An 8079-nucleotide genomic window follows, 5' to 3' on the forward strand; every position below is an offset into this window, starting at 1 on the left:
TGGGTGCTGAAGGTGCTCCGTAGCTGCATCATCTCACCATAGAAGGGGTAGGGAGCAGACATGAGCAGTGTTTCAATTGTATGCATTTGAAATATGCATTTAATTACCTTTTTGTATTTTGTCATTTGTTAAAATATAAGATGTGTGTAACTACTTGTTATAGTGAAATAGGTTAAAAGCCAATTAAATAGTTATACACCAGTATCTTAAGTGTAGGCCCTGTAAGGAGGATGATAAGTAAGACACAAATACTACTTTGTGAAAATAGACAGAATAAATTTATTCCAAAAGAATAAAACAAAATCCACCTTTCACACGTTTCACTTAGATTGGCTATATGGAAAAAATATAAACCCTTTAAAATAAAACAAACCAACTTAAATTTGTCCCTCTCGTTCAGAGCTCTTATTCAGATACCAAACACAAAAAGAAGAGAAATTAAATTGTCCACCCTTCAGTTTCTATTAATACCCAGGTAGTAGGGCTGGGACGATATGCTTATCTCCCGATTCGATACTGTCATGATACTGGGGTGCTGATTCAATATGTACTGCGATTCTTAAGTATTGCGATTCTACAAGTATTGCGATTCGATATTACAATTTATTGCGATTTTCGTTTGCTTTTTTAACACTAGACCATGGGAAAAAGTTGAATCATACACTTCTAGAGACTGTATATCATGAGTCATATTTCCAAAAACAATGCACATCACATTACGGTGACCAGACGTCCCGGTTTGTCCGGGATTGTCCCGGTTTGTCCGGGATTGTCCCGGTTTCAAGATGGGTGTCCCGAGTCCCGACAAATATCTGTAAAACACTAAAATGTCCCGGTTTTCAACATTCACTACCAAATTGTCCCGGTTTTCACCACGATTAAAATAATAATAACAGTATTGTACTTGTTTTCAGCGCTTACATAGACGTTTATCATGTTCTGTCCCGCTCATTATTACCTAACCCAATCAAAAAACATAAACAATGCACCACGCGTCTGAATTCAACACTGATTTGTCTGTATGTGTGTGTATGTGTATGTCTGTTCTGGCGTTCACCGAGACGTGGCCGGAGCCCGGCATGATGGCACAGTCGGGCACGCTGGAGGGTTTCTCCTATCGGCAAGACTGAGGAGGGGAGGGGGTGTGTGCTTTATGGTTAACTCTTCGTGGGCCACGGATGTCTGTGTCTTAAATACGCACTGCTCCCCGGTTCCGGAGCTGCTGACCATCAAAGTCTAGACCAGGGGTCTCAAACTCAATTTACCTGGGGGCCGCTGGAGGCAGAGTCTGGGTGAGGCTGGGCCGCATCAGGTATTCCACAAGAAAAGCTTTGTTAAAAAAATTCCAATCTTCTCAAATGTCTTTATTTTTATTTTTTAACACAAAATAAGATTTAAACGTCTTTATTAACAGTTCTTTAACCTCAATGGGTTCTTCTGAATATGAATTGTCCTGAACATGAATGGAACATTGAAGAACATGAACTGTTCTTCTGAACATGGCTTCTCTTGCCTACTCCTTGCTGCTAGAGACCTGGCAGTAGTCATAGAAACAAAAAAAACAAATGACATCATATAGAAATATATGTAGTGTTCATCGTGTGAGGCAATGCAAATAGCGCGATGCAAATAAAAAATAATGACCCACAAATAACGGTGCGACCCTATAATTGGTCCGGGTTACCGGGGACTGTTATCGCCGACGGACAGGTGTCGCTATGTGACTGCAGACTACATTAGGCTACATTGAGTTCCTTACTTTTCTTTTATCCCGCCGCGTACGCATCACTTTGATTTATTTTGTCAGAGAGAGACATATATACGTATAATGTCCCGCTGGGCAGCAACTTAAAAAACTTTTTTTTGGAAGTGTTGTGAACGCAGCGCGCTGGGACGAATGTCCGCGTGTGCCCAATAGAAACGAGGCAGCCAGCCAGGCACGAAATAAAACTCTCCATGGCAACGCTGCTGTAACTTTCACTCATTGAGAAATGTTTCTCTGCTTGCATCAAGCCCGGTCGATGTCCCACCCCCGAGAGCCATATACCCCACCGTGATTGGTAGGTTCGTTCAGCTCCGCACACAATACTGTAAAGTGCCATCCATATAAAACTTGCGGGCCGCACTAACATTAAACTTTCATATTAAGGTGGGGGCCACAAAATATCGTCTCGCGGGCCGCAATTGGCCCGCGGGCCGCAAGCTTGAGACCCATGATCTAGACCAACTACCTCAACACAAATACATTTCGCCATCTGCTGGATAAAAGCGGTAACTTCTTTCCACCTCGTCTAATAAGCATAGATTAAAACGAAGCAATTGAATTTGAATTATATCGATTCAGGAATAAAAAAATCGATTCAAAAATCGTTAAAAAAAAAATCGCGATACTTAAGTGAATCGATTTTTTTCCCACCCCTACCGGGTAGCGTTACATTTTGGTTTCAATACATTTTCTTTAGTCCTTGTTTATTTCCTCTTCGGATGCAAGTTTCATTTGTCTTGAAGTGGAGAATCCGGCGAGTCCAAATCCATGGAGCGGCTCCTCGACTCCTCCACACGCAGCAGTGGCCATCGTGCCTCCCCGCTCGCTGAAAATCCTCAGTCCTCTCTCAGAAATCGACCATACAAAAAACCAACCTGCATATCGTTTAAATTACAACAAATGTCAATTTTTTACAATATGCAGATAGTTTGCAGTTATCTCATAGTCCTTTATCACTCTCATTACTAATTTAAATGTTCACAAAACCAGAACAACACCAGTACAATAAAATGCCACAAGACAAACGTTTCTGAAGCAATAAAACTTCACATTCAAATCTCTTACACAGTCATTTCTACAGTGCTGGGTTTCTATTACACGCTACATGTTTCTCCGATTGTTTTTTTTCCATTTTTAGTCATGAAAATGAACACGTGCTACGTTTGGTTTAAGCTAGCACAGAAAAAGAAAATACACTCACCGGAGAATAATCATCAAAACACATCAAATCCTGGTCCTCCGTAACCTTCTTATGAACAACAAAATGCCGAAACACGGTACCTCTGTCCTGAATAACTTTAACATCAACTTTTAAGTAGTAAAACAACTTTTTCTTATCATTGTAGCTAGCTTGCATACTGGACCCTGCTTATTTTTCTTCTCCGTTTTTTCTCTCTTTCCTTTTTTTCCCCCTTTGACCTCGGCTGAATACGGACTGTTCCTGCAGGCGCCTAGCGCCCTCTACGGGATATTTTGAAAACTGCAATATTAACCCTACAATTGAATTTGACTGTTTTCCGTTAAATTTATGGGAGTTACATGTGGAAATGGTATTTTTGTATTTATAATACTCAACTTATAGAACTTCCAAGGTATATATAAAAGCGCTATAAAATACACTTTATTTTGGCCATTGCCCAATGATGGATATTGTGATCATAGGAGAGAATGTGTTACTGATTTATAAGTCCACGGCTCACTTACCAGATTACTTCGATACAACTGTGATACACATAAAAAAAGCATCACAGGGAATCATAGCCAGCCTTTTATGTTATTAAATGGGAGGATCTGAAATACGGAGTGCAGAGTTTTTCTCTATCTCTTTCAGAAAACAAATCATTTCATTCAGTTAAAGGAGTTGAATCCCCTTTTATCTTCCATGCTTTGAAGCTTTGTAGCTTTGGAGAGATCTTGGCTCCTCTTTGTCTTTTGATAGCAAATGACAAAACAGTATTATTATTCCAGTATTTAGCATGGTGATATATTCCCTCTTTCTGCTGGATTACTGCTCTACATTGGGAAAATATGACTTTATGCCAATTGCAGGCCACCATAGCTCAAGGGGACGGATGGCTGGGAAAGATACGTTCTATCAATGTTGTTGCAATGCCTATTGATCACCAATGGAAGTCTATAGATGACTTAATGCTGCTGTAATGCTTTTCTGAGATAACAGATTTTTATTTATTTTGGTGGTGGTTTGTCTTATGAAGATCACTGACTGGAGGTCATAGTTTACCCATCTTCCTATTTAGCAGTACATCACTGGTTGGAAACTATGGACAAAATATTGTGTGTGAAAATTATACATGATGGAATGAAGTTTCTAATCAGCAAAACTGAAAAAGTATCACATCCTCTTTTATTGTGAAGGAGATAATTGCACGCACTCAATGCCAGTCTCCAGCTGCGTAAAGAATTAAAGATGGAGGTTGAAGGGTATTGTGTATGGGTGGCTAACAGTGTTCAAAATGACAGGAAAATATTGGTATCGCAGGCCTGCATTTAACTCTCCAATAATACAATGTGAAATATCTCTGGAAACCAGGCAAGAGGAATAATAATATAAAAACAGAACATCGCACAGTACTGTCATTTTCTAAAGGAGAGTTAAAAAACAGCAAATCCATTCAACACATGGACAAAAACAGAAAGACAAGGAAAATGAAAGACTTCCAACAGGCTACATGTATATTATTTTTCATGTCTGCATATATGGCTTTATGGTGTTCATCAACAAACCGCTAATCTCACTCGCAGCATATCATCTGTTGCATTTGAACAGATGGAGTTGGGTTATAAGGTTAGATCATTCCATTCTGCGCTTTTTGGGCTGGAAGCAGAACAGAAGATTGAGGCGTGTGTGTGTGCGTGGCAAATGTCTATGTTGACCTCAGAGCCATCAGAAAATGGCCATGTCCCGTAGCATTTCTCTGCCTCTGTAATCCTGTTTCAAAGGGATTTAGCCATCCGCCCCTTGCAATTCCACAATGAAAATAGCGGCTTATGGGGAAGGCGACAAATAAATAAATAAACAACGCGGCGACCAATAAGGACACACAGCAGCCGCTCTGGATCACAATGAGACAGATGGGGAGCAGAAAATGACCCGTGTTTCGCTGACTGTCTGTCAGAGCAATCACACACTCTCCAGTAATACAAAATGGAGGATGTTGTTTGCCACATTCGTCGAATAAAGTAGGAAATAAATATGGGAAATATTGTCCAGATAAAGCAACTGATGAAGAGCAGATTGTTCATACTTATTGTAATATTTTTCCCAGAGGGTCTACAATACAGATTTGTAAAAAACTTGCATATGGAGGGACGATATGCTTATCTCATGATACGATTCGATACGTGATATGGGGTGGTTGTATTGAATCCTGAACCCCATATCGCGTATCGAATCGTATCGCGGTATAAGCGTATCGTCCCATCTCTAACTCATGCCTTGCTAACTCAGTCCCGTCCCAGCTTCCTGTCAGCGGGGTCTGCGGTCCACCTGCGGCCCCTTTCCCTGGCTGACCTGGGTCAGCGCCTTGTGCTCCAGGCTCTGCTTGACCACGGGGACCCAGACCAGGCCGGTGACCAGGAACATCAGCCCCACAGAGAGGAACAGCGGGCCCAGCAGGTAGGGGACGTGTCCCACCCGGGTGAAGTAGAGCAGGGAGAGGGCCGTGCCCGTGCCGAACAGCACCGCGCCGACACAGATGGCCAGGACGGGCTTGTAGTAGGAGAAGCAGCAGGACGGGCCGTCCCGGTACTGTCCTGATTCCCCGTGCGGGACAGGGTTGAGCGGGACGGATGCTTCAGCGTCCTCCCCCTCCCGGGAGGAAGGATCCATGCGTGATATAGTGACGGCTGTGGAGAGCATCCTGGCATCGGACACAACTTGCACAGGTCTGGAAAGGTATGGAAAGGGTTAGAAAAGTCTGAATGTGCATGAAAATTCTTAAAAGTATGGGAAAAAACATTTCCAAGCTTTTCATTACCCTATATACCATATATTAGCGAGACGAAACCCATCTCTACATTTTGTGATTGAAAAGCAAAGATTAGTCTGCTTATACAGTATCTGACCCTTTGCTCGATATACACGTGTTTACCATAGTCTTATATGGGAAAAAATCCTGCTAAGTCAGGAAAATTAGGTCTGAAAAAGTCATGTTGTTTGAAAAAGTGTTATTTTAAAATGGAAAGTGCACAAGAACCCTGAACTTCACCACATAAACTATGCACAAGAGCAAACCCCCAATACAAACTGTATTAATCAGCATTTTTACTGCAAAGAGATGCAAAACTGATTTTTCATATCCGGATCCCCTGTATGGTCAGTTCACAACCTTCATCTAAATCAGCATCATTTTGTATCAGCTAAATGCAATAAACATACAAGAATTTAACTGATGTTAAGTATAAAATGTCTTACCTAAAGTCGTTTTTGCGGGTCTCTCTCCTGTGCCGGTGTTGAGCAGCCACTGATTTCTCCTCAAATAACGGCTCTGGCCAAAGCCACACCACTTCCACTCCACTCACTACCCCCCCCCCCCCCCCCCCATCACCAATCCTCAAACGTCATCACTGCAATCTGTAGCCTGTTCCACTCTCCGTCTATCTGTCTTACGCTATGGATTCAACTGTGGAAGTAAAGGCACAGAAAGAGTTCTAGAATTCCGCTACTCTTGGAGAATACTCGACAAAGCTTTTTATATTTAAATCCCATATTATTCAGTTTTCATGACTGAAAGTTTCTGAAACTCACTCCAGATAACAATAATGTTCTTCGTAATATTTTGCTAATTCCTGAAGTTTAGTTCAAAGGGTATTTATTGAATGAATTTGAGGACCGTGTCCTCACGGGCCAGGCTGGTCTCCCAAAATTCTGTGAAATGAGTCTTAAGATGCAAATAATGTGCTCCGTGCACAACCAGTGAGAGAAATCTGAAAGGATTAGCTACATTAGAGACATGACTACAAATAGCCAGTAATTTGAAATTGAAATAGCACAGTGGAAAGTAAGGGTGTGGAGGTTAGGTTTAACCCAACCCAACCCTAACACAAGTTTTCAATTGAGTGGTTTTAATTTTCAGCTCATGTTTTTCTTATTTTACCATGATCAAAACCTTACCCTAACTTTAACCACATTGTTTTAGTTGCCTATCTTTAATGCTAACTTTAACCAAATTGGTTTAGTTGCCTATCCTTAATGCTAACTTGAACCAAATTGTATTTGTTGCCTAACTTTAAACACAGTTTTTGTTGCCTAAACCAAACCCTCACTTTAACCAAAGTTGTTTTTACTTGTTGTAACAGTTAGCTAACCTTTCATGTGTCCAATTTGTACTATTATCACATAACCCTTTCATGATTTAGGAACATAATCTTCACATAACTCGTGTCTGCATCACGTAATCTGCATTTCGGAGTTCTTGCTCATTTCAGAAAAGCTGCTGCTGAGTGGAGGCGTTCCAGTTTTAATGCTGCAAACTGGCCTGATGGGAAGGATTTCAGTCATTCTTTAGTCAGGGAGCCAATCAGGACCAAGTCCAGTTGTGATGCGTTGACTGGATTTAGACTGAAACTGCCTAGAAAAAAGGATTTAACCACTATAACCTCTCAAACAGAAGGAAGTTAAAACAATGTGTTCTTTATACATCTTTGATCACAGCAGCATAAAGAGGAACACTGGAATTCCCATAATAGGGCCCCTTTAAAAACCAACATGTTTCAACTACAGTAGCCTTCATCAAGGTTGCAGCCGAAACATGTTGATTTTTCAATTGTTCTACAAGAGGAGCTGAATTCTTTTTATTCCTTTGGCTCTTTTTAAATCAGTCACATTTAAATGGCTGCAAGGTTGCCAAAGATGTTTTGCTCTTTAGGCGATAGAAGTGTGTCATTTCCACACACTGAAGTTGATCTGAGTATTGTAGGTGAGAGGTGTGTCAACTGATTTCCAAGACATGTAGGTCATGTCTGCTTCTTTAATTCTATTCCAATGATTGCAATGGGATACTGAATCCATTAGCTAAAAACAAAAAACATTTGTCACTGAGCAATCCATTTCATTACTGATGACTTGCTATTGTGGTGATGGCACAACAGATGCAAAGACGCCACCTGCTGGTGGTGGTGAGATTTCCACAAGCTAAAATCTGCAGACAGTCGACATTAGTGTGATACATTTTGCGTTGTAAGCACCTATGTGACCATTTCTGAGCAGGTAGGTTGCAGGAACACAAGCATTTCACATTGGACCTCACTGCAGCTCAAAATGCAGGTCTGATTTCCTCCAGCATTTATGAACA

The sequence above is a fragment of the Centroberyx gerrardi genome, chromosome 7 (genome assembly GCF_048128805.1).
Source record: "Centroberyx gerrardi isolate f3 chromosome 7, fCenGer3.hap1.cur.20231027, whole genome shotgun sequence".
Lineage (NCBI taxonomy): Eukaryota > Metazoa > Chordata > Actinopteri > Beryciformes > Berycidae > Centroberyx > Centroberyx gerrardi.